The following is a 26,266-nucleotide window of genomic DNA, read 5'->3' as shown; positions in this document are numbered from 1 at the left end:
TTCCTTTTTCTCTCTTCTTCTCCTCCTCCTCCTCCTTCATTATTATTATTATTATCCCTATAATGCAAATATTGTTCCATTTGGATTAGTCACATATATCTCTTAATAATCTTTTATTCCTAGAGACCCTTTTTTCTCTCTGTGCCTCAGCTTCTTTGTATTTCTCTTCTCTAATTTCTGTTTCATTTACCCTCTCTTCTACCTCATCTAATCTGTTCAAATCCCTCCATTATATGTTTCAGTTCAGATACTGTACGTTTCAAAGTTTCTATCTCTTTCTTGAAGTCCTCCCTGAGGTCTTGATTATTTTTCTGTCACTCCATGAGCATGTTTGTGATTTTTATTTTGAAATCTTTATCAAGAAGATTGGTGTTTTTGTTTCACTTAGGCCTGTTTCTGGTATTTGAGGGATTTTGGTTTGTACCATATTCTTTTGCTATTTCATATTCCTAATGATTAGTATGGAATAATAACTTTGTGTTGATGGTGCCCCCAAGTGCCCATAAGCTTTACTCTCTGGATCTGTCCAGCCCCTGGAGTGATGGTGGGGGTCACAGGCATGCGGCGCCAGTGCCTGATTGGAGGAAAGAGCTCTTTCCTGCTTCCCGGCTGCAGTGCCTGCCTCCACTGCCAGGGCCAGTGGGCTGAGCATGCAGGGAGGAGCCTCTATGCTGTGCCCTTGTAGCTGCTGAAGGTGGAGCTGCCCATTGGCTGGCCTGGTATGATTGCGGAGGCAGCAGATTTGCGAATCAGTGCTGGCCTGGAGGGAGGAGCAGCAGGCTGTGTATCACAGTGCGGTGCCTTGGTGCTGTGTTGCCAGCCAGGGGGATGGAGCGCATGAAGCTCCTGAAAGTTCCCAACATGCTGGGCTGAGTGTGCTGGGGCAATTTTATTCAGCTTTCATTTCTGCTAGTAGCAAGCTCTGTGTAATCCTTGCCTCTTTAGCAGCCCTCTTGCTGTTGGGAAGTCTTTCAATGTGCCTGCATTTCTTTTGCCCTGGAGTGGCCATTTGTGGGTAGCTGTTCTCCACAGGTGGCTGGAATCTCAGTCTTTCTGAGTATTCTGCCTGTCTTTGCTTTCTAACCCCTCTAATCTCCAGAGCACCATGTGTTGTGGGTTTGTGCTCCTGGAGCAGATCTCCAGGGCCGGGTATTTAGCAGTTCTGGGCTTCTACTCCCTGACTGCTCTGTTTCTCTTCCTCCTTCCAGTGAGCTGGCATGGGCAGGAGGGCTTGGGTCCCACCAGATCTTGGCTTTGCTTCTTTACTTTTTTCCATGAGGTCTTCTCTTTTCCTAGATGTAGGCCATCTGTTGCAGTCTTCTTTCCGGTCATTCTTTCCGGATTAGTTGCATTTGCTTTATTTTCATGTTATATGTGGTTTTGTGAGGAGGTTTCTGCGTCACTTCTCATGCCGCCATCTTGTTTCCAGAACTTCCTGCCTTTTTAAGGGTGAGCAATATTCTGTCGTCTGTAGTACTTCATTTTGTTTATCCATTTATCTATCACTGGATGTCTGGGTTGTTTCCACCTTTTGGCTACTATGAATAATACTGCTATAACATGGGTGTACAAGTATCTGAGTCCCTGCTTTCAGTTCTTTTGAGTATATTATCAGATGTGTGTAATTGCTGGATCACATGGAAATTTTATGTTTAATTTTTTGAGGCATTGCCATACTGTCTTCCATAGTGGGTGCATCATTTTGTATTTATAAGCCACCAACTCACAAGGGTAGCAGTTTTGCCACATCCTTACCAACATTTGTTATTTTCTATTTTTGGTATCATCCTAATGGGTGTGAACAGTATCTCACTGTGGTTTTGATCTGCATTTTCCTAAGGATTATTGTTGGGAAGTGTTTGTTCATGCACTTATAGTCCATTTGTGTATCTTCTTTGGAGAAATGTCTATTCCAACGGCCTCAATCAGTTTCACAAACAAGAATGTGTGCACTCCGCATAGTAGTCACAGACTGGTAGATACTAGTTTTTTCCTGGTCCCCAAATGGCATTGCCTATTGAAAACTCTTCTTCATTGTTTGCACTGCTGCAGACCCTGACTAAAGTGCTGGGGACACTTCATCAGTCCTGAGGGACCCATCGAGTTCTGGATGCTCAGAGGTACACAGTCTGTCCTAGCTGGGGGGCACCCTTCTTCTGAGCTGTTGTCCTGCCAAATACCCCACCCTGTCCCTTTCTGCTTTGGCCCTTGCGTCAACTTGCTAGAGCTGCCGCACACTCGGTGAGTGAAACAACAGAAATATGGTGTCTCACACTTCTGGAGGCTGGAAGTCCAAATCAAAATGTCAGCTGGGTTGGCTCCTTCTGAGGGCTGGGAGGGGAGGTTCTGCTCCAGGTCTCTCTCCTTGGTTTGTACATGGCTGTGTTCTCTGTTTCTTCACACTGTCTTCCCTCTATACTGGTTGGTGTCCAAAATTGCTGTTTCTTATAACGATACCAGTTATGTTGGATGAGGGCCCATCCTAATGACCTTGCTTTAACACGGCCACCTGTGTGAAAATCCTATGTTCAGGTAAGGTCACACTCTGAGGTTCTAGTGTTTAAGACTTTAACATATGTATTTTGAGAGGACACAGTTCAACCCATAACAGCCTCCAGGCCCAGCCTGAAAGAAGGGCATGGGGACAGTGTACTGCATTTTTCTCCCTGCCCCCAGTTCCCTAGAAGCAGAAGGAGCTCTAGTGACTGACATCTAAAAGCAAATTCCCGTTACAGCGTTCTCATCAGGTGACCCTTGTCAATCTCTTTGTAGTGAAGTTTGTGGAAACCTCCTCTGCCTCTTTCCATCCTTCTTTTTTTCTTGCTCTGAGTCTGTTATTCACTTTGAAGATGAGGAAACTGTTGTAGAATAGAAGATTCTGGAGTTCGTAAGTCAGAGACAATGGAGGGAGTAAGAAAAGGCTAAATGATGAAATCCAAGGGGAAAAAACCTGTATTACTTCCAGCAATTCTTTTGGTGGGTAGGAGCTCACCTTCCTTGAATTTACATTTGTGGACATAATTATCTGATAACACAGAATGAGCCTAGAAACCCGCTGGAGGTCATCTCCAGGCCTCAGAGCCTGTGGGAAAGTTAGACATCCCAGCATAATTACAGCATGTTGAGTCCATTGGCTTTGCAAGCTGCACCTACCCCGAGCCTGCCTGGTGGGCAGACAGATGGTGGCTGCCGTGGTGTGCCTCCTGGCTTTATGCTGCAGAGCCCTACCTTCTGCACCCAGTGTTTTCTCCTCAATTGCAGAGAAACCATGAGCATGTATCCCTGTGTCTCTCCCTGTCATGGCGTTGAAATGCCCATCCAGATGTGGTGGATGTGATTCAGGTCCCAGCGCTTCCTTTTGTAAATGTGGGACCTTGAGCAGGATTCCTACCCTGCCCTTCCAGGTCTCCTCTTTTATGGAACAGCGGTAATGACCTGGTACAAGGATAATTAAATTAAGTCAGGAAGCCCAGGGCCAGGCACTCTGGAGCCTGCTGTGAATGCTGGTTCTCCAGGAGCCTCCAGGCAGCTCAGAATAGACTGCTGAGGAGACTGGCTGGAGGAAGCCCAGTCTTGTTCTCTCACCTGAGCACAGGTATGCACACCTGCCCAGGTTGGCCCCTGTGCACAAGGTTCATTCTGTCACCTGAGCACAGGTGTATGAACACACCTGCCCATGATGGCTCCTGGGCACAAGGTCCTGATGTTCCTTATAGTGCAGTCTCCATGCATCCAAAGATGCTCTGTGGCTCCCCAGTACAGCAAAGCTGCTCAGGGGGCCTCTTGGAGAGAAAAACAGGGCAGGGGCCCTCCGGTAGCATGACCTTGGATTGCACACTCTTTTCCTTGGCAGATTCCTAATGTGTGTCGATGTTTCAACCTCTCTGAGGTCCCACTGCCACAAAGAAAGTGTGGATGAACTTTTTGCAAAGACTTTTGACCTCAAGAGACTTTTTACTGGACCATCTGGCAGGGCGCTGGTGTTCTGAGGATCTCCTGGCACAGTTTGGGGACATTGGGCTAAGTGTGCTGCTGGCCACAGTGTCCTTGCTGGGCAACAGGTGCCTTTTCATGCAAAGGCTGAGGCAACTCATCTGAGAAATGTTCAACAACTGCAAATTATATAAAAACCCATTCTCCATACCCCTGGAGTTTCCCTTTTCATAAGTGGATGTAAATAGCATGCACTGCATGAAAGTAGAATGCCTTCTGCATCAGACCATTTGGCTGGCTCCCTCCTTGCTTTCCTGCCATGTATTGGTGAAGCTCCCCCTTGTCTGGGCCATGCTCACTGCCTCAGGCAGCTCCCTGGCTTTCCAAGTCTCCTCCTCCTGGCCCTCTCTCCCTCTAGGTTTTGGCGGTGCTTCTCCGCCTGGCTGGTTGCAGAAAGGGCATAGATATCAGGGCTCCTCAATTCCAAACTGTTCTTAGAGATAAATGTCCTTCAGCCTATTCCCCTGCCCCCAGGATGCTGCTGTTTATCCTTGTGGGGAACTGGATGCACCCCACATTGCTTGCTCCATCAGCCCAGCCTCCCCATTTAATGCTGGAACCTCAGGGTGAGTGCAGTTGGTCAACCTGTGCCCTTTGCTGCCCCTGTGCACCTGTGCCATCTTCTACCAGGCATGCCTTTTCTCCCCAGTCTTAAATATTGCAGTCTGAGTATATGGCCCTCCCAGACCAAAATGAGACACTTCTTCCTGAAGTCTTCTTTCCCTGTTTTCTTCTGCTGGCCTTCCCCACTGTCCTCATGGTCAAAATCTCTGTGATGATTTTTCCTCTTCCCAGGCTGCAAACTTCTCTTAAGTAAGTGTTTATTGAGGACCCAACATGTCCCAGGAATTTATGTAAGTGTCTTGTCCTCTAACTACTTGGGGGGATATCACTGTCCACATTTTCTTAATGAAGACATTGGGTTTGGGGATCTCAACTGAAAGCTTCCTATCATCAGTTCCTCTTTTTTAAAATAGAACTTTGCCAAAATTTATTTTGGTTTCCAAATTCTATTCCTAGGCAGTAAGGAAAATTCAACTCCATCACCCATTTAAATGTCATTATTAGTCTTACTGAAATTGTTGTAGATGCAGGAGTTAAATAATGAAGGCCTATCTGGACTGAGAGAGATTTTGGCAAACTTCCTAGACTGTAATGTTATCCTTTTCATGCTGGGTTTTCATTACGTTAATTAATACCAACTGTAGGGAAAATCGAAGTTCCATGGCCAGGATCCTCACCTGATACCCATTGTGTGTGTGCCATGAGGTAATACTTAGCCTACTTCACAGGCGCATGCTTGCATACCCACTGGCAATAAACCATTACTGCCGGGGCTGCTATAAGAAGAGTTCCTCCCAGTGCCAAGTGCAGAGCCCTGTGCCAGGAAGTGAGAAGGGTGTCTAGAGAACAGAGCACAGGAGCACCAGGGGCACAGGCTGGAGGCCAAGGCAGAGACTGACATGGGCGGTCAGATGTGATTCTAGCGCGTGACCTGCCACCGTGAGAATAAAGCTTGCTATGAGCCCCTTTTTACCCAACATTCTGTTGTCATATTTTGGTCTAGCCAAATTCATAGTAAACTTGCATGGAGCTGAGAACCCCCTCTGGGTCAGACCAACCTGCTCAGATATGATTTTTCTGACTAGAGGAAATTTCCAATCACAGCCTAGAGCTGCAATGTGTCTTTGTTGGGAGGAGGGTACCAACAACACTAATGTGACCCTTCAGGAAACCAGGATTTGCACACCAGCGATGTGCTGAGACATCACAGACCAGAGCCCCAGTCCTCAGGCCACACTGATCCTGGTGGAACTTAAAAAAACTCCAAGTTCCACTTCAGACCTGGGGCAGCAGGCTCTCTGCAGGGGGCTGGGGCATATGTGTTTGCACAAGGCTCTGTAGGCTTGGAAGGCAGCTGAAGTTAGGAATCAGCGGACGCGGATGGGGAGGACCCAGGTATGGCCACCTTGTCCTTCATAAGCTCAGCCAGGGGTCCTGGATGGGCCCAGGAGAGCCTGGGAAAACTAAGGTAGGGACTTCCCAGGGAGGAGGGAGGCCTCAGGAGAGTGACTTCTTAGCTCTTATGGCACTTTAGAAATTCTGAATTTCTAGGACTGTGACAGCATTGCCCCATTCTCTGTCCACTATGGAGAAGAGACTTAAAAAGAATAAGGGCTACTTTTGCAAATAAGTTTAAGCATCCACTAATTCACCAGGCCCTGGTACAAGGTCTGCAAATCCACGATCAGGCAACAGATTGCTCTGTATGGTGTTGAATCTGACTGTAAGTCTGGCAAACACAAACCACTCAATGTTCACAGAGGTGGGAGAAGGGACAACAAATTATCCTTCAGTTTCAGAATGCCTGGGGGACCCTTGTCCCTCCCACTGCCCTGGGGCTTTTCATTAAATTATCTCATTAGTCAATGGTCCCCCTAATCCCGCTCCCTCTTGCCTAGCCCTCCGTTGGCCAGGCCTTCATGTTTGTTATCTCTGCATCACTTGCAAAAGAAGTTGTGCCTTGTGCTCTTGCAATCCCAGTTCTATGACTTGTAAGATGTGTGTCCTTGGACCACGTACTTAACCTTTCTGAATCCCATTTCTTTTTATGTAAAATATTTTTATAGTGATCCCCAGGTCACAGGGCTTTGGTAAGGATGATTTGAGTTAATGCATGGGTGGGCAAACATTTTTCCATAAAAGACTGGATAGGACATATCTGAGGCTGTGTGAACCACACAACGTTCAGTCTCAATTATTCAACTCTGCCATGCACTGCTAACACAGTTGTAAGTATACATAAATAAATGGGTGTGACTGTTTCAATAAAACTTTTGTTACATGACTAGGTGGGGGAGTGTGGAGTCAGCCCTCAGGCTGTCGTTTGCTAACTCCTGGATTAATGCGCAGGAAGGAAGCACTTAGGACACAGCCTGGCACAAGGTAAACCTGTGCATGAACAGTGATAGTCGTTACTATTATTTTTACTCCTAGTCCTATGTGGGCAGAACTGAGCACGGTATCTGGGTCCCAGCAGGAAAGGTGTGCAGGAGGGTAGCAGAAATCCAGGAGACCCTAATGGATGATGTGAAGACCATCACACAACCATCCCATGACATTGTAGAGAGGTCTGATGTCCTCACATTACTGGAATGGTAGAAGGGGTGTCAGCCAGTGTGAAGCAGGGTAAATGTGTGTGTGTGTGTGGAGAACATGAGAGGAGCATACAAATATTCTTTGCCAGATGGATCTGTGTCCAGGCACAGTGAAATTCCCCTCCATTTGTCAGCTATGGTTTTTACCTGTAACTGGCAGGGAAACCAGCACCATGGGCAGGGCCCTCCTTGGAAGCCATGCCCTGAGAGGGTTACTGTCTCCTTGGTTTGCGCACAGCTGGGATCCTCCCCACAGACTCTCAGGCGCTGGTGGGGATGGTGCCGAATACCTCTGTGCCTGGCTCATGGCGCGGCTCTGCCTCCTGGATGCCTCTGCTCCAAGTGTTAGAACTTTCTCTGGGGCCTTTTCTGGTGGCGTTCAGACCACTGTCTGCCTCTCTGTGCCAGAACCTTGGGCTGGGCCCGTCCATGAAGAGGAGCTTAGGAAGCCCCACAAGATGCCTGCATGCCTGTGTCAGTAGGAGAGAATTGAGAAGCAGCTGCCCCAGGTACGGGTGAAAGGGCTACACTCAGGCTCTGAACAGAGGGCCCTAGAGGAAGAAAAATAGAGGCCTTTCCTGATGGCCACAGATGCTCCTCCGTACAGATAAAGCCTTGGGAAAGAACATTATCATCCAACAGTGAAGCTGGAAAATTGCCCAGATATCAATTCCTGGATGAGTAACCACAGATTTTGAGAGGGTGATGGAGCCAGCTTCTTAAAGATTCGAAAGCACTTGGCTTATTTTCAACCAGAGTCTCAACTGCTTCACTTCACGGCTGAGGAGGCTAAGGGTCAGGCCGAGGTGTGCCTGGCTTCCCTGGGGCAGGCAGTGATGGTACCAGGTCAGAACCAGAAGCCCCCCATCTGGAGCTGTGCTGTGAGGGCGGCTTCTGCCTGCCTCTGAGTCCCACCGTCTCATCGCTCTGTGCTTCTCACAGCTGCAGCTGCAGCCCTTGGACTGGGCCTTGGCACGTGGGGGCTCCTGGGAAACACCTGCTGCATGAAGAACAATGATAAAGGCGATTCTTCTGAGCCATGCCAGCAGGAGGATAACAGGGCCCATCGCCCGTGGAGAAGGTTTGACGCCCCCTGTGGCTACTATGAACCGGGCTGCCGACTGGCCAAAAGAGGAAGGGACCCAATGGTTGTACATAACTCCTCAAAGCTGTTTAAGGAACCGTCTCAGGCAGCTTCCCCCCGCAGCAGGTTGTGTTTGCACGTGGTTGATCTGAGGGACGGTCAGGCTGGGGAAGTGAGACAGCGCAGGGAGGAAGACGACTCAGTGTGCTTGGAGCAGGGAGCTCTGGGGCCCTTGGAGCTCTCCTATCGCAGGGTGAGGAGTGGACGCCCCCGCTCCCCCCAGCTTGCACCCATCACAGGTGGAGAGCTGCCCCCAGCGGTGTCAACCCCCAGACCCCTGGCCTGCCCTGAGCAGAGCTGCACTCCTGCAACTGAGGATGAGCTGAGAGGGGGTGCGGGTGGGCACTGACAGAGATAACTGCTTTTCTCCTCCTCCTCCTCTTTATAAGTTAGGAAACTGAGGCGCAAAGCAATTAAGGCATTTCTGATAAGCAGTCAAGTGGGAATGGATTTTTGCTGGTAAGTGGCCAAGCTGGGACTCAGGTCCCTCTGTGTCGACTGCAGAGCTCTGCTCTCTCCGCAGTCCTTGTCGGGGGCCCACCACTTTCCCTGGTAGAGCATGGGGCAGGAGGGTCCCTGCAGAGAGCCCTCTGTTTCTCTAGGCTATCACTGCCCTGGTATATTCCATTACAGTGTATTCTTCGTTCTTCTGTTCAGAGCAGTTAACTTTGCCTCATTATTATTTCATTGGGCTGAGCTTTGGTGAAATGCAGCCTGTAATTTGTTTATTTAACATTCCTGATCTGCACTTGCTGATAGAGTATAACTGATTAATTAATTAATTGTAGCCTGCCATGGATCATGCTGGATCATGACAGTGTTTCAGACCCTGATGGGAGCTCAGGCAGAGGCGGGTGGCAATGCAGATGGGTTGCAGAGCTCTGGCCTGAGCGCGAGGCAGGCATGAGGTCAGGCTGGCCTCCCCCAGCCCTGCCCTGCCAAGTTCCGAGGCCACCCAGGCCTGGCTCAGGCAAGAAGCAGGCCAGCAGCCTGAGCCCCTGCCGTCCAAGATCTAGAATCCACCATGTTTCTCTATACAACACTTTTGTTTTTATTTTTAGGGCATAGGATTGGCTTTTGATGTCATTGTCTTTCTGCGAAATTGGTCCAGAGGTTCCAGAGAAATGGTTCCAAACATGGGGCATGTCTGAAATGGTCCTAGTTCTTGTCTGCAGTGGGCTTGGCTAGGACAGGTGGGAGCTCCAGGGAGCCCCAGCTATTCATCTCAGCAGCCAGTCCTGCCAAATCGAGTGCCCCATAGATAAAAACCAGGCACATCCCGCCTGTTGGAGATCAAGGCCTTTCTCTTATTCTATAGTCATGTGTTAGCACTAGACCCATGGCCTCAGGATTCAGGTTTTTCCCACCAGCTTGTCCACCATTGGCTTCTTGTATCACCATGACAGCAACAATTTTAATTCATCCCTAAATTTACAAATAGTTTTTGAAAAGCCTATTATATGCCAGTCTCTTTTCTAGGCACTGGGACACAGATGTGACTCCTGCCTTCCTTCCATCTGGCACTGCTTTGTTTTGACTCCCTCTGCAACCTTCGTACATGGCCTGGCCAGCTCTGTTGGATTTTTTCTCTCATGTTTGTTTAAAGTGCCTCCCATGTGTTAGATACATTACCTCCTTTTATGTCCCCCGTAAGTGTGCAAGAGGAATTACGATTTAACTTCATGGGGCACGGAGGCTCCAGGAGGCGACATGACATCTGCAAGCCCAGGAGGTGTCCAGGTCAGGACCTGAACTCAGGAGCTGCGCTTGAAGGGCCCGGCCTACCCGGCACGGCTGACTGAGTTCTGGCTACCCCTCGTCTCTCCTGGGGCTGGTGACATGGCCACGAACCAGGGTGCTGGGCTGGCCATTTCTCCCTGGATCGGGAGGAAAGGAAGCCCATACTGAGAAGCTGTATTTGTCGATCCTGTAATTACCTTTGCCCTGGGAAGGAGGATAATGTCTAATGAGACAGATTTTTCCAGGGCCTGGGTTCCTCCTGGGACCCGGCCCCAGCTACTGAGCATGTCCTTCTGGTTAGGATGTACCAGGCCGGTTTCAGATGCCAGCCCAGCCCTGCGGGGACTCTGGCTTCCCACAGTGGCCTGGTTTGCTGTGGATGCAGTGCCCATAACTCTATAATACATACTTGTTGAAGAACGCATCAGAATGAATGAATAAACTATATTCAAAGTTTGGTGTAATGTCTTGCCACCTGCGCACATCACTTCACTTCCTGGGATCTGAGATTTGTCAGCTGTAAAATGGAATGTGTAATGCACAGGGTTGTTATGGAGATTAAGTGGAATAATGCAGAAATGTCCAGCTCAGTTCTTGGTGTAGACTGGGTGCTTCCCAAATCAGCTCCCCCAAATTAGGCTCATACAGGGATGGACAAAGTCATTCAGGTTAGCTTTGTGCTTACCAGTCATGAGCATCTTTCCCTCTTTATTTAACTCTCCTGGGAAAATGGAATGGAGAGGCAGCCACCCATAGATGCTCCCACCACCCCAGCACTCCAGAAACGCATGCCTCGTTTATTTTCTGTCTCCTCATCCACAGGCTGGGGTTCCACGTCTTTCATCTAGAGAGCTCCACGGCGACATGGAAGCCTCCCTGGAGCCTCGCAGGACTCTGGAGAGGAGTAAGGATGTGTGTCCAGTGTGCTGGGCAGAAGGTGGGCAGCAATTAGGAGGGATTCTTTGTAATTACCTGTTTATCTCTGAGATTTAACCTAGGAGTGTTTCTGTTCCAACAATAGTGTTTAGCACTGCTCAGCTGGGCATAAAAGCTCCATCTGCTCCTTGGGTTTACGTGGACAGGGCCTAGGGGGAGGGGCATTGCCCTGTCAGCCTCACAGATGGGTTGTGCTTCGTTGGTACCTGGAGCGTTTGACCTTCCAGAAATGTCAGTGATGACTTAAGGACCAATATGTCTGCTGCTTTGTGACTAAAGAGTAGGGAGGCATTTCTTGCAAAGCATTCCTGGACTTGAGAAGGGATAAGAAAGTCCTAAGACCTAAGAGAAGGTCCTAAGAAAATGTTAAGGATTTTTCTATAACTGAAGTATTGGACTAACCGTACCTGACTGGCTTTGAGGCCGCTGTGCTAAGGTGAAATACTGAAGGAAAAATATTTGTTGACAAGGGGCAAGTCAAGGTAACCAATAATTTTTAAAGCAGCAAAGATTTAGGGACAGTCAGTGGCAGGAGCAGAGGCGGTGGTGGGGAACTAAAGGAACCCAAGGTCAGGTGAGGGGGACCCATCATGGACATAACAGACACCAGGCGTGGATGTCAGGCATGGGATGGATGACCTGGACCAAGTAGGGACAAGCAGCCAAAGTGGGCCGCTCGGTGGGTGGTGGGAGCATGAATTCTGACAAAGATATAAGCATATAAAGTCAAGACGAGGTTGTCCTGGCGTGAAAGCCACTTCATCAAGGGCCCAAAGAATAGTCTGGCCATTGTGACTGGTGGGTGAACAGTCAGACTCAGGGGTAGGCTGGGCAGAGGCCCCAGATTAAGGCCTCAGTGTCTTACATTAAAACCCTTAATGTCATGTCTGATTAAAGACATGAGTTTGAAAATGCGTATGAAGAGATTGACCCTGGCTCACCAAATGCAATTCCCCTCCCCCTCTCCTTCCTAATTTCTTGAAAGTCACTTCCACATGGCTACTGGCCACAGGATGTAGGATGAGGAAAGCCCTGTGACCTACTGGTGATCACTGGGTGTGACTGGACAGTGTTATCCTCACCCTTCCCCCAGAACACTGCCTGGGAGTCTGCATCAGACGGTGACAGCATGAGACTGAGCACAGCTGCTCCCCCACCCAGCCCGGACAGATGAATGGGCCAAACAGGTCTCGTCTTCCTGTCATCCTTAAACTGAGATCTGACATCCTGCCATGGACTTTGGTACATGCTGCAAAAATGTTCCTATAAATGATGAGGAATCTTTGTAGAAACCTACCATGGTAGGCAGAATAAGCATCCCCAAAGAGGTCCGCGTCCTAATCCTTGGAAACTGTAAATATACTACCTCACTTGGCAAAAAGGAATTAAAGTTGCAGATGGGATTTAGCTTGCTAGTCAACGTCCTAATAATAGGGAGGTTAGTTTGGATTATCTAGGTGGGCTCAATGTGATCACAAGGGTGCTGAGAAGTGGAAGGCAAAACAGAGATGGCAGGGTCCCAGCACAACAAGGACTTGGCCCAGTATTGCTGGCTTCAAAGAGGCAGGGAGCCACGAGCCAAGGAATGTGGGTGGCCTCCAAAGCTGAAAAAGGCAGAGATCAATTTCCTCTAGAGCCTCCAGAAAGGAACACAGCCTTGCTGACATCTGGATCTTAGCCCTGTGCTAGCTAATCGGGAGAACTGCAGATGATAAATTTGTGTTGTTTGAAGCTACCATTTTGTGATAATGTGTTTCCAGGAGCAATAGAAAGTTACACCTATGGTACCTTCACCTCTAATTCTCCTTCTTGAATTCCACAGGCCCTGCCGTTCATGTCTTCACTCAGACACCCATTCACTTGTGCCTATGTGTATTCCTAGACTTTAAGCTCCTAATTTGTAAATAGGAGTTAATAGTAGAAAATGTTTCTTAGGGTCTCCGAGGGCTAAGTAAACCAAGGGCTTAGCACAAGGGCATAGGACAAGCACTCAAAAATGTTAGCTCTCTCTAGTCTTACTAGTTTTCCTGCTGCTCGGTCAGGTAACTTACCTTGGGCACCAGGCTAAGCTCAGGCCACAGTTCCTGTATGGGAGACCGGATCGAGCAAGGGTTGAAGGGGGCTTTGGGCTCAGTGACTTCTGCTTGTATCTCATTGACCACCTGTACCTGCTAGACAGGCTAGGGGATTTGGTCTTTCAGTAGGTTTGAATAAAATCAAGGTTCTGTTATTCCGGAGAAAGGGAGCTTGGATCTTAGTAGGAAATTACCCAGTGAGTCAAGGCTTTGGAAACAAAGGAGGAGAGTTAGAAAAGGCAATAATCATTTTGGGAGAACCACATAGACATTTCATATGTGTTCTTTCACTGAGACACACAACCTTCCTGCACAGTCATCCGTCTCATCCCCACTCCAGGTGGATGAAACAGAGGCCCAAGATCACATCATTAATAGGAAGAAGAGGCAAATGGAGCCATTGGACACTGAATTCTAAGTCCGCACCCCTTCCGTCCTCCGTTGCCTCATTTTCACTGTGGCAGTGCCACAGACGAGCCCAGCAGACTGAAAACCCTGCTTCTCCCTGTTCCTCCCTTTCTGGCGTGACTGTACCGTGGGGTGTTTCACCCAGCAGGACCCAAGGCTGGTTTTCTCCGGCCTTTCCAGCCCCTCCCTTTCAGGCTGCGGGATAGCACTGCCTTCAGCCTCCACACTGTCCTGCTCCTGGGGCGAGCGTAGCCGACAGGAAGCACCCGATGAAGAGCTAACACAGACACAGCAGTCACTGCTGGAGCAGACCTTCCAGAAAAAAGCTTTTCCATCTCCAGCTCATGAGAAACCACATGTCCTGTTCCCCTTTCCTTTGTGGCTTCTCTGGGATGCAGGGGGCTGGGATGCAGGGGACTAGTAGGCAGGGGGCTGCGCAGCACTGCCTATTATGCACCTGTTCCCTCTCACCAGAGCACTTCTTGCATCATTGATGCCCACTGAGCTTTTTCTGTTCACACTTCAGGACTGCTTTTTGCTTCCTGGGGGCCCACTGGACAGCCGACCCCATCTTGTGTGAGCAAACTGTCCTGGAAAAACCCTTCAGGTGGCTGAGACCCAGGCAGATGGCCTGAGTCAAGCCTGTCATCATTTACCCTGACTGAAGTGAAGGCACATTAATAATAATGGACCCACAAATAAAAGGGGGTCTTTAGCTATCACCGGGAAACAATTAGCCAAATAAAAACTGTTCAATAATGAGGCTCAACATCTGAGGCAAAGTCTCTTTGAAATAGTTGTGTTTACAGATGCCCAAGGGTGACCGAGGACAGAGAAAAGCCACTGTGTCTCTAGGACCACGTAAGGAGGCGCAAGCAGGAGCTCCATGGTGCCCTTTCCTGACCCCCTGCAGGAAGGCCATTTGGGCCTGAGCTTAGTAGCCTGTGACTTTGCAATGGTAAGAAGCTCCCATCCAAAAGCAGGTTTCCCTGGCATGGACTTAGAAATGTTACTCATCCACAAGGCTGGCATCCTGAATTGACATCTCTAATCAGCCTCCATTTGCAACCACAGGAGGGCCAGGATGGTGGGATGAGGGGGTGTGTCGTGTGCACTGCAGGCGTGCACAGCTCCTCACTGGCCCTGAGCCTCCAGCGCTGGCTTCGTCAGCATCTCCTCCGTGAGGACAGTTAGGTGATAGGTCTGTAGTTTTTCCCAGCTTTTTCTCTGCATGTTTATTTTTCATGCAGCTGTAATAGAATCCAAAAGAAGAGAATGGGCAACATAATGTTGACTTGGTAGAGTACTTACTGTTAGTGAGGCATTGTGTTAAGGACTTTATAATCATGCTCTGATCATTTCATTAAGGCAGTACCATTCTATCAAATTTACAGAAAAGAAAAACTAATGCTTGCAGAGATTATCCTGCCCAAGTACAGCCAGAGAGTAAGTCTAGAGCCAGGATTCAATCCAGATCAGTTTGACTATGAAGGAAGTCCATGTCATTTTCACCGTATAAATGAGAAACCTCCAATAATCCACATTTTTTACCCTTTTCATCTTAGAAAATAGATGTTTCTTACTATGCCCTGGAGGCAGTACAAAATCCTACTGTGCTTTACAAGCCCTTGGATAAATATTAAAGCACATTTGATTAAAACTTTGCTCGAGAAACCTGTTGCCATGTGCCAACACTGAAAACTGGAAATTTCATGTACTAGTATTTGGTGCCTTCCAGTTAAATAAGAACTCTGAGCTAACCAGAACATTAGGTCCTGAGCATTCCAGATCCAAGAGTTTTCTCCTTAATAAATGTAAGGAATCCAAGTTGGAGAAGAACTCATAGACTGTTTTAAGAATTGCTTGGGAGAAATCCCCCAGGGTAAGAGTTATTTCACCCAATGTATAGGTGAGGAAACTGAGGTTCCAGAAATTTAAATGCCAGGTAGCCAGTGAGTGGTGGAGCTAAGCCTCAAGTGTAGGCATTTCATACCCTGGCAGAAGGTGGGGTCTTGTAAGAGGCTACAGTGCTCAGTGGGAAGTGCAGACCACTCTTGACGGAAGCTGCCTTGGTGGGCAGGGTGGCCAGTGAGATGGTCTGGTTCTGCCTATGGCCTCTGACCCCTGCTTCTTCAAGAGAAGGAGGCTGTTACTTGCATCACTTAGAACAGAATTTTGCTTATTAAAAAAAATTGTGTTATTTTCCTCAAACTTTATAAGTAAGGCAAAGAGGATTGAGTGAGTGTTAATGAAATAAATCCCCCAGAAATAATGAACATTTCATATTGCACTTTATTTCAGTTTCATGAGCTGCAAAATAGCACTTCAAGTGATTAGTGTTTTCTTCATTAACCATAACTAAACCCGAGTAAAACCTTGCTCTTCTCTCTCACTTGTCTTTTTGGAAGACTAAGGGTAGTTTAGTATTGAAAGTAACCCTTCGAAACCTGCTGTAGGCAGCTCAAGGTCCTGGGAAGAGTATGGGCTTTGGAGTCAGGTAGACCTGGGCTCAGATCTTACTGTGTGGCTCTGAAACAGGAGCTTTAATTTCACAGTATAATATGGGGATGTTCATGTGAGCACCCCAGAACCCTGCTAGGCTGTTACCTTGGTGGCCCTCAATAAACTATGTATCCGGGAGTTCATGGGCTGTGAATCTGGGCTGTGTTTATGGCTTGTTGTTACCAATAGAATGTGGTGGAACTTCCAAGAATTCTAAAGTGGAAGGTGCTTGTCTTCCTAAAGCAGTGATTCTCAGTGGGAGTTTATTTTGCCCCCCACCCCCACCCAAGGACATTTGGCAGCGTCTAGAGATGTTTTCCAACTGGGAGAGTGCTACTGGCATCTAGTGAGTGGAGGCCGGGGACGTTGCTAGGCATTCTGTCATGCATTGGACAGGTGGCTGCCATCCCTTCCCAGCAAAGAATTATGCAGCTCAAAGTGCCAATAGTTCAGAGGCTGAGAAACCCTGCTCAGACTGGGAACTCAGACTGGGAACAGTCCTGAAGTCTCCATGGAAGAAAACCAGTTACCTTGCTGTGAAGACATGTGGAGAGCTACCCAGAGATGAGGAGGCCCTATGGAAAAGAAGAGACCCCAAAACTCCCTGGAGAGAGCAAGAGAAGCGCAGCCACCCCAACATCCCAGCTGAGCTCAGCCCACAGCTGCCAGTGAGCCAGTCACCAGCAAAACCAGCAGAAACCCTGCCCAGTGGAGCCCAACCCAGTTTGCAGAATCTCGAGGAAAATGTAAATGTTTTTGTGTGTTTGTTACGGATCACTAGGTAACTAAAATTGTAGCATACATGAGAGAGACTACAGTGTCTCCACCACAGTGGCGTTCCTTCGGCAGGGGCTGCTGTTGTGCAGCACCCAGCTTCCTTCTGGACTAAGGCTGTCATTGCCCCAGCGGCAGGTGGGACTGCTGGCCGACAGCTCGCGGCTGGGTGCCTCTCTGGGATGCACCTTCTGCTGAAGAGAGTTGCCTTACCTCACAGTCCTTTTCCTGGGGCAGTCCACATCAGGTGACCAGCACACATGCAGGAAGAAAGTCCTGGCACCCTTGACTTAAAGCAGGATGACAATGAAGCATCATCCCAGCTCCAGGCCCCCCTGGGTCATGGCTGAGAAGAAGTGCACCCCCTCTTCTGCCAGCACCAGCACCTTGCACCTGCTCTAGGTCTTCATCTTGAGGAAACTGCCCCCAAGAATCTCCTATATGCAAATCTCAGTCTCAGAATCTGTTTCCCAGGGAATCTGACTGGGAACACGTCTCTTCCTCTTCGTCTTCCTCCCATCAAGAAGTCTCTGCCTTAAGACCTCCAGGACAGTGCTTGCTTCAGCAGCACAAATACTAAAATCGGAAGGATACAGAGAAGATTAGCATGGCTCCTATGCAAGGATGACACGCAAATTTGTGAAGCATTCCATGTTTTTTAAATAATAATAAAAATTAAAAAAAAAAAGACCTCTAGGACACAGGGAAGTTTGGCCAAAAGCACTGTCCTGGGTGCTGAATGAAGCCACAGACCCTGCTCCATCCCAAGCTCTTGGGGTCTGTGGGGTCTCAAATTGCCTTGACAATAAAGAAGAAGCAAAAAGCCTTGCCCTGGACTCAAAGAGAGATTCAAAAGTTTAACTGTAACTCTGGGAAACATATAAATAGCGAAGAAACACAGGGAAACATATTAATCTTCACCAGAAATGCAAGAAGTGCAAATTAAATCCACCTTGAGATACCATTTTACACTGACTAAATTAGCAGAACAAAGTAAAAATAAATTCAAATACACACCACTGGTGACATTATGGTGGATATTGGGTCCTCTTAATCTGCCCACTTAAATATAAATTTTTTAACGCCAGTAGAAAGCAATATGGCAACGCATGGCAGAAACTATAAATATGCCTTTGCCCCCTGGCCCATTAATAAGAATGAATCTGAACAAATGTGATTAACAAAAGATTTGGGATTTAAATTCTGACCTCATATATTTCACCAGGCTGAAAAGCATATGTGCAGGTAAATAAATGTGTGGTGGATAATGAGAACTGAGAACATGGAGTTGGAATATTGGGAGGTATGTATTGTATAAGAAAAAAGACAAATATTGGACATGTTGCAATGTTTCTCAAAACTTGGTCTTCTGACTACCAACATACAAATTGCCTGGGACATTATTAAAAGGTGCAGTTCTGAGCCTGGCCCCAAATCTCAAGGAGCTGAGTTTTATGAGTTGGGCCCAGGAACCTGCATTTTAAGTCAATTCTCCAGGTGTTCTTGTGTCTCCTAAGTGTGACGGTCCTATATTGAGACCATTGACCATTCCTTTATGCCTTTCTGAAGCTTAGAATTAGGAAGGACATTACCTTTTTCAGATTTGCTGTATTTGTCTTGTTATTATGTTTTTGTAATTTTTTAGAAGGAAAAAAAATCATTTCTGAGTGCTCCAGAGAAAGCTCATTTTAATTATGGGTGTCTTAATAAACCCCCATTAAGGTGCAGGCTTACCCTCATCTACACAAGGTAGGTTAAGTATGAAGAGAGAAAAGTCTTGTTCTAAGGAGAGGGCATTCTTATTATTAATCTTCCTGGTAATAGAGATTTATGATGTATTTAAGAATCTTCCATTATTAACCATTCCCAAGCCTCTGTGGGTTCTGCATTAAGCACATTTCTGGCTCCTGGCTTGGCAGGTTGGGATGACTAGGATATAGTTGGAGCTCTATCACTGGGCTTAGGAAGAGTTGTTCTGAAGGCCAAAGCAGAGGCATTAAACCCCAAGGCCTAAAATTACTGTGCCCTTAATCTGGGGAGAGGAATGGGGCATGTGAGACCTGCGCACTTCAGAGAGAAATTGGAAAGACAGGCAGAAACATTACATTTTGACCATGTCACCCCCTCCTTGCCTTGTGGAGTCATTAGCACAACTAAAATAGCTGTCATAAACTACATGTATTTCTGCTCAAGACCTTATCTCAACAACTATTTAACCATATGCTCACTTAGCAGCCTTTCTTGTCTTTTAGAAATTTTTTTCTGGCTGTATCAGAAACATCTTCAACTCTGTATCAGAAATACACTGGTCAGGGAGATTTTTCAAAAGTGAGCCCTCAAGGCCAGTTATATTCACCTCATTTCCAGCTCAGTTATTGATTAGATGGCATGCAAGAGGATTAGAATACAGGTATGTATGCATGTGCGTGCACACACACACACACACACACACACATCACAAGCACACACCCCATGTAAGAGCCTCAAAAGGGCAAATAATGAATACAGTGCAGAAATATTACAAGGTTGTGCAAGGCAAGTATTGATGCTAAAGAAGTCACATGAGAGAGGCAGAAACTTCCCTTTTGTCTTTGTCATGTCTGAAGAGGATGACACAGAAATCTGTCCTTGGTCTCATGTGAGCTGGGACCAGGTCACTGGGGAACCAAACCAAATGGGCTGTGAGTTCAAATGAAGTTGTGCAAACCTTGGAGTTCCAAGGAGTCTGAAAGGTGTTGCTTTTCTTAAAAGAAAGAGTTGTAAAAGGGCATTCTCTTTGAGTGATTCCTAAGATCAAGATCTCCCACATGGATTAAGGATAAGAATGGTTGGAAAAGAGTAATCAACCCAACCTAGGGCCTTATTTTCTTTAAATTTTGCCCTATATATATTACCATCTGAGCTGTGTCTCAACTTCTGCTAGTTAAGATAAGTATGATTAAATGTCATAAACAACATCCCCATTTGTATGACACTATATATTTGATTGAAACAACTAGGATTGTTTTCTGAATTGGTGGTACAATGTGTGTCTTGTCATTTAGACCAGGGTTCTCATGAGAAAGACCTTGCTACTCATGTGAAAAACCAAGACTAGAATGACATTACCATGTTCCAGTAGAGCTGAACAATTCAGGTCACATAGCTCAGTGTATGTGCATGTATGTCTTTTCCTGTACCTTCTAAGAGAATTCAAGGTTACTTACAAATACAGATTTCCATGACATAGTATTTTGAAAACATAAAATCTAGCTGAATATTAACATCTATTAAAATTAGGGGGATGTGAAGATCATTAATTGAATTTGTTTCCGTGTTTAGCTGTATGTTTGAAATATTTTCCTACCAAAAACAAACATATAAGCAAAAAATTTTCTGGACCAGGAAATATATAAGTATATGGTATAGGGGTGTGTGTGTGTGTGTATCTCACAGGTAGTAAGCAGAGAGTGTATGCATTATTTTTTAGGGATCTGTAATCTTTTCCATAAAGGGCCATCCAGTAAATATTTTCAGCTTGGTAGGCCATATGGTGGTCTTTCTGCAGCCACTCAACTCTGCCATTATTATGTGAATGCATCTGTAGCCCCGCCATTAATGATTGGATGTGGTTGTGTTCCAATAAAACTTTATATACAAAAACAAGTGGTAGGCTGGAACTGGCCATGGTTTGCCAGTTCCTAGTTTAGGAGTAGAGCAGGCAGTGTATCATTAGCATTATCTTCTCATGCTTATCATTCCACTTAAGGAGAACCTGAGACCCAGACAGTGAAGTGACTTACTCCAAGACACCCAGCAAAATCAGAATCAGCATCCAGATTTCCATGGTGTTCTCTTAATCCCCTGTCTTGCCAATGAGTTTCAGCCCAGGCAAGTTCTCTATGGATTCAATGTGACCAAAGAAATGACAGTAGAACATTCTTGGGGTGAAAGGGTTTATTACCCGGCTTGTTCTCCCAGCAGTAGGTCGAGCACTAGTGTCTCTGCCTCTGTCCAGAGCACTGGGCCGAGCTCTCTATATAGCCCAATAATAGCTTCTTGCCTACAAGTGTGGGAGCAGTAGCCTAGCAACAGGCCAGTTACATCACCAAGTGGTTTAAGTTCAGTGAGGATCCTGGCCATAGGAACCCCAACTTCCCCACATCCCCCTAACACAGAGTAGAAGTCAAAGAGGCAGGTCACTGCACAGGCAGAGTGGAGGGGGCTTGAGGAGAGAATGGAGACACAGAACAGACAGGGACAGTGCAGGCAGTAATGTCCCCTGCCCACCTCCAAATCTCTTCTTGGAGTTTGTCTGTGTTTTGCCCATGTTTTCAGGTTTGTTTGGTTTTTAATGGTGGAAGAACCACCAGGCAGGGAGGCTTGCATCTGCCGTCCGCTTAGCTCTACTGCTTTGAAGCAAGTCACTGGCCTTCTCTGGGCTTCATTTACTTTAATCTATGAAGTGAGGGGCTTCCTTCATGAACTTGAACTCCCACTTTATTCTCAAATTTTATGATTCTTCAAGCGAATTTCTTCCAGTTCAGCATTTTCCCCATCAATCCACTCTTCTCATGTTGTCTAAACCTCTCTCGGACCTTGGGTGCAGAGAGGCCCTAAGTTGGTCGCCCCAGCGGCTGTCCTTCAGTTACATATTTCTGTGGTCACCTGGCAGGCTCACTTCCATCAGAACATCCCAGAAACCCCGGTGACCTCATTGCTTCTTGGGCCCAGAGTTGATTACCATAATAAAGGCACCCACCTGCTCACAAAGCCTTTCTGTTTTTGGCTCTGAACTGCTGAGCTGGGCGTCTACCCAACTCAGTAGTCCCACTTATAGATTTATCTATCCCTTTAGAATCTCTACTCCTCATTGAACTTCTTCACAGTAAGCAGTTTTATAACAAACCTGGCCCTGGTTTTGGCATATGCAAGGTGAGATGAGGCCCTCCTGTGGACTTGTTCCAGGTGAGTGTATTTTTGCCCCTCATTGTGTATGTTTTTGCCAAGGACTCAAATTGTCCTTTCTCTACTCCGGGACTTTCATCCATTGAAGTTCATTTTAGTTAAATTCAACTTGAATTTTCTTCCTAGAAGATACAGACTAGGAAACAGAGTACTGGAGTGACTCCGGAGACCTGGGTTGCCAAATCCTAATGGCATCAGAACTTGGCTGTCTGACTGAGGGTAACTTCTCTCCCAGCTTCACAACTGAACAGTCGGGAAGGTTGTTGTGGATAAAATGAGAGTTCCTGAGGCCAGGATTCTCACCTGGCCCTGGTTGACTAGCTCACTGCACACCTGTGGGCAATACATGGCTGTTGACTATATAAAGAGCTCCGGCCAGTGCTCTGGGCACGACACCATGGCAGGGCTGCAAGGCTGTGGGAGAGTTGAGCAGAGGCTGGAGTGGTGGCAGTGCCGAGGACAGAGGCCCAGAGGATGGTGGTGCTGGATGACTGTGCAGGCAGAGGGGCCCAGAGGCAGAGACTGGCTTGCTGCATGCAGACTTGCTCTGAGTGAATGGGATTCTAGTGACTGACCTGCCACCTGGAAATAAAGTTGGGTTTAACCCTTTCACCCCAAGAACGTGCTGTCAATTTCTTTGGTCACATTGAATCCATAACAAACTTGCCTGGGCTGAAACCCATTGGTATGACAGCTGTGTTGGGGAGGAAGAATTTTCCTCTACTCTCCAAGGGTCTTCTAGCTGGTCTAAGTATCAAATTGGCAGGAGACAGATTATCAGGAGGAAACCCACAGTTTAATTATCTACATATAGGGAATCCACAGACACGAGATTCCAAAGACAGGGACAGTGGAGATATAAATATCATCCTGAACTAAGGAAAATGAGGTAGGCATCTGGGATTTCAAAGGATAGGGAAGCAATTCACAGGAATATGAAAAAGTGAATGTGTGATAAACAAATGTTTGCTGGGCTATGCAGAAACAATGGGACCTAGAAGGAAAATTTAACAGACTTAGCTAAATCCCTCCTTGTCCACCACACCTAGGTCACATTATAGTGTAATTACCCATGGTAATAGCTCTCTTCCTGGAGCATATCCTCCATCTGAATTCTTTTTATGCAGTTGGTTGGGGGAGGTCAAAGTTTATGTCTGAGTCTTTTGGGTCTTGACTGTTTTCAACTCTAACATTGTCTACATGCTTAAGTCGCCCATTTGGGGGCAGCCTGCCCTTAGCTCCTCCAGCAGCCTCTGTGTTATTCCTCAGTTCCTTGCGTGGTTCTGAACTCTCAGGGTGGTGCCCAGGCACTGAGCAGTACTAAATAATCTTCATGTGATTCTAATGAGCAACTAGCAGCTAGAACCACAGGTTTAGCAATGTAAATGATACTGATATGAACGCACCTTTCAAAAGGACCTCATCAGTGTGTTGTACTATTATTTTTTTATTGCTATTTAAGACATACCCAAAATTCTGTACAAATAAATCCCAAGGGAAGTAAATGAGTAAGTGAATAAAATTGAGGCAGTGTGATACTGTGATTTATAATAAGAAATGTATATTTGTCTTTGTTGTATTTCTGGCACATAGCTCCCCAGTCCCTTGGAAATTCCCAAGGCATAAAGGCAATGTGAGCCTCTTTTGTTACAGTATTTTGTCCTCTGTCTTTCACTTCTACCAGATCCTCAGAGCCACAAAGGTTAAAGAGGTGTCTCGTGATTCATAACAATCCCCTTTCAGCCGTACCTGAGTTACGTTAGTGAGGTGACTTGTGGAATAACCCTAAAGCCGGGGCTGGGGTGGGCAGGTTATTGGCAGCCGGGAGCTGGTGGCCAAGGGAAGCCACTCCTGACCTCTGGGGAGGGAGAGGGGCTGAAAGTTGAGCTCAATCACCTGTGGCCAATGATTTAATAAGTGACACCTATGTGATGAAGCTTCTATAAAAACACAAAATGGTGTGGGTTGGAGAGCTTCCGGGTCGGTGAACAGTTGGAGATTAGGAAGGGTGGCTTGCCCGAGAGGGTATGGATGCTCACACTCCTTCCCACATACCTGGCCTTCTGCGTCTCTTCCATCTGACCATTCCTGAGTCATATCTGTTATGATAAACCCGTAATTTAGTAAGTAAAATGTTTCTCTGAGTTCTGCGAGCCGCTTTAGCAGATTAATCAGATCCTGGGCAGGGCGGGGGTCAGTGGAACACCCAGTCGGTAGCTAGCAGGTCAGAAGCACAGTTGACAACCCGGGCTTGTGACTGGCGTCTGAAGCAGGGGTGAGAGTTGGGGGTCTTGTAAGACTGAGCCCCTTAACCTGTGAGATCTGATTCTCTCTCTAGGAAGATAGTATCAGAATTAGATTAAGTTGCAGGACACTCAGCTCGGGTAGGAGAACTGCTTTGTGTGGGAAGTCCCCTGCTCACGTCCTGACATTGGCCTCAGAATCTCAGGCGGCCTATCTTGCTACATACCTTGGTTCTTTGGGGTTCACTTGAGATATACAACCTTTCTAGATTAAAATTAGGGTCAGGTAATTTAACCACAGGACTGGATTAAATATGCTGCCAATTTGTTTAATCCTATGGAACCCCTGAGGGATGAGGTTGGTGGCTCTATTTTTTCACATGAAGCAATTGTGGGATAAAAGCTAACCACTATCCTAGGGGCCACCAAAAAAGATTTCTAAGTTCTAAGGATTGAGGGTTTCATTAACTTTAGGAGTCTCAAAATGACCACCCATGAAAAGACTAAAAAAAAAAAAACCCATCTGTCAAGTTAAAGGCTAAACAATTTACATCTGTATTCTTGTTAATGGGTAAGTAAAATGATTACCTTTTAACCTCCTTCTGCATCAGATGCCCACCAGGATCTGTTCTTTATATAACATAACTTAAGTAAATGAAATGTATCCCTCTGATGTTCTGTCTCTCTTGCCTGTGTCCTCGAGGATATAAAAACTTTTGTATGACTTGGGCTCCTTGGGACATATCTTCTACCCAACCTGTAGGAGTCACACCTTCCTGGGTCTAGGTTCAAAATCTGGATCAAAACTCTCTATTTTCAAGGTGATTTTAATTAACTTTTCATTGATGTGTTTTAAGCTTGGGAAGGCAAATCACTTAGGGAAGTTCCCATAACTGGAAAATAAAAATGATGGGACCAAACATCAGAGTCAGGGCTCTTTGCATTCGATTTTTGCTACTAACTGATCATCGCGTATGGAGCTTAAAACTCCATCATTTCAAATCACAGATGACAAGCGAATAACACTGTATTGCTAATAGCAGTAGTATAACTTTATAATCCCATATGTTGTGAAGTCTTAAAGATACTTTCATATCTTTTGTATTCTAGAAAATCATCTGAAATAGCAACTTCAGGTGGCTACTACAAGGCTGTCCTCAATTTTAAGGTGGGTGGAGTTTCAGAAGTTTTAATAGGAAATCTCCCAAGGAATGAATGCTATTAATTTGTGGTAGGAAGCTCTCAGGCTATCTCAGTACCCCACACACTGCTGAGGAGGAGGCTGGGTCAGTGGCTGCTCAGGACCCCACCAGGGGAAGCATAAATTTACAAAGTGACCTAGCAATTCTCTCCCATGTACTCACCCAAGAGGAATGAAAACATATGTCCACACAAAGACTTATACATAAAAGTTCTTAATTGCATTATTCATTATAGCCAAAAAGTGGACACAACACAGATGTCATTCAACAGATGAACAGTTCAATAAAATGTGGTATATTCATACAATAGAATATTATTTAGCCATAACTAGGAATTAAGGATACTGGATCCATAACTCTAAGGCCAACCCTAGTCTTCGACTTGAATGAACTCCAATCTTAAATGTAATAAAAATCCAAAGTACTTTGGTTGATGGCTGGCATATTCTTCATTACTAATATTTCACCTTTATCAACATCCATTATTTTATTCTAACCCTGATGTTATTAATCCTGTCTTCGGATTTAAAAAACAATCACTTCCATTTGTAAAATGCTTAGTCTCCCATGTCAGAATCTCTCATCACTCTGCCAATTATTCTATCTATAGATTTATAGATAATCTATCAATGTCCAAAATTTCTCTGTTATCTGTTTATCTATATCATCTGCTTGCCTATATCTAATCCAGGGTTTTTCAGTATCAGCACTATTGACATTTTGGGCTGGATAATTTCTTGTTGGTTTCTCCTGTGCTTGTAGGGTGCATAGCAGAATACTGAACCTCTAACCACTAGATTTTGATAGCACTCTGCACCCAAACTGTGGCAATCAAAAATGTCTCCGAACAATGCTGATGTCCCCTTGGAGGAGGAGGAACAAAACTGATCTATCTACTTGATTCTTTCTAGAAGGCACAAACTAGACATTATTCCCATTTCACAGATGAAGAAATTGACGCTGAGAGTTTCGGTGACTTATACAAGGTTACATGAATATTAAAGGATGGTGCTAGATTACAAAACTAACTTTACCTTATGAAAAAAAAATGCTCCTACTATGGTACTTTGCTATTTAAATCAAACATAATGCTACACATTTTATCCTTGATGCCATTATTCTCCTTTTTTGTCAATTTAAGATC

At 46.2% G+C, this 26,266-nt stretch overlaps 1 long non-coding RNA gene and 1 other non-coding gene across 4 annotated transcripts in view; both read left to right on the top strand.

The window, feature by feature from the left end:
* The window catches only part of LOC118918772 (uncharacterized), a 478,090-nt gene that overhangs the window by 274,375 nt on the left and 177,449 nt on the right, over window positions 1-26,266 (top strand). For 2 of the 3 annotated variants that reach the window (XR_008994007.1, XR_008994006.1), the window contains exon 4: window positions 25,031-25,088. The exons of the other annotated variant lie outside the window; for it this stretch is intronic. This is a non-coding gene — a long non-coding RNA (uncharacterized LOC118918772). The remainder of the gene's footprint in view (window positions 1-25,030; window positions 25,089-26,266) is intronic. 3 annotated transcript variants of the gene reach the window in all.
* Window positions 17,283-17,389, top strand: LOC118918781 (U6 spliceosomal RNA). Its single transcript, XR_005027260.2, has one exon. It is a non-coding gene; the product is annotated as a U6 spliceosomal RNA (small nuclear RNA).

This window comes from Manis pentadactyla, chromosome 15 (genome assembly GCF_030020395.1).
Source record: "Manis pentadactyla isolate mManPen7 chromosome 15, mManPen7.hap1, whole genome shotgun sequence".
Classification (NCBI taxonomy): domain Eukaryota; kingdom Metazoa; phylum Chordata; class Mammalia; order Pholidota; family Manidae; genus Manis; species Manis pentadactyla.
This window is presented reverse-complemented; position numbering and strand designations above follow the sequence as displayed.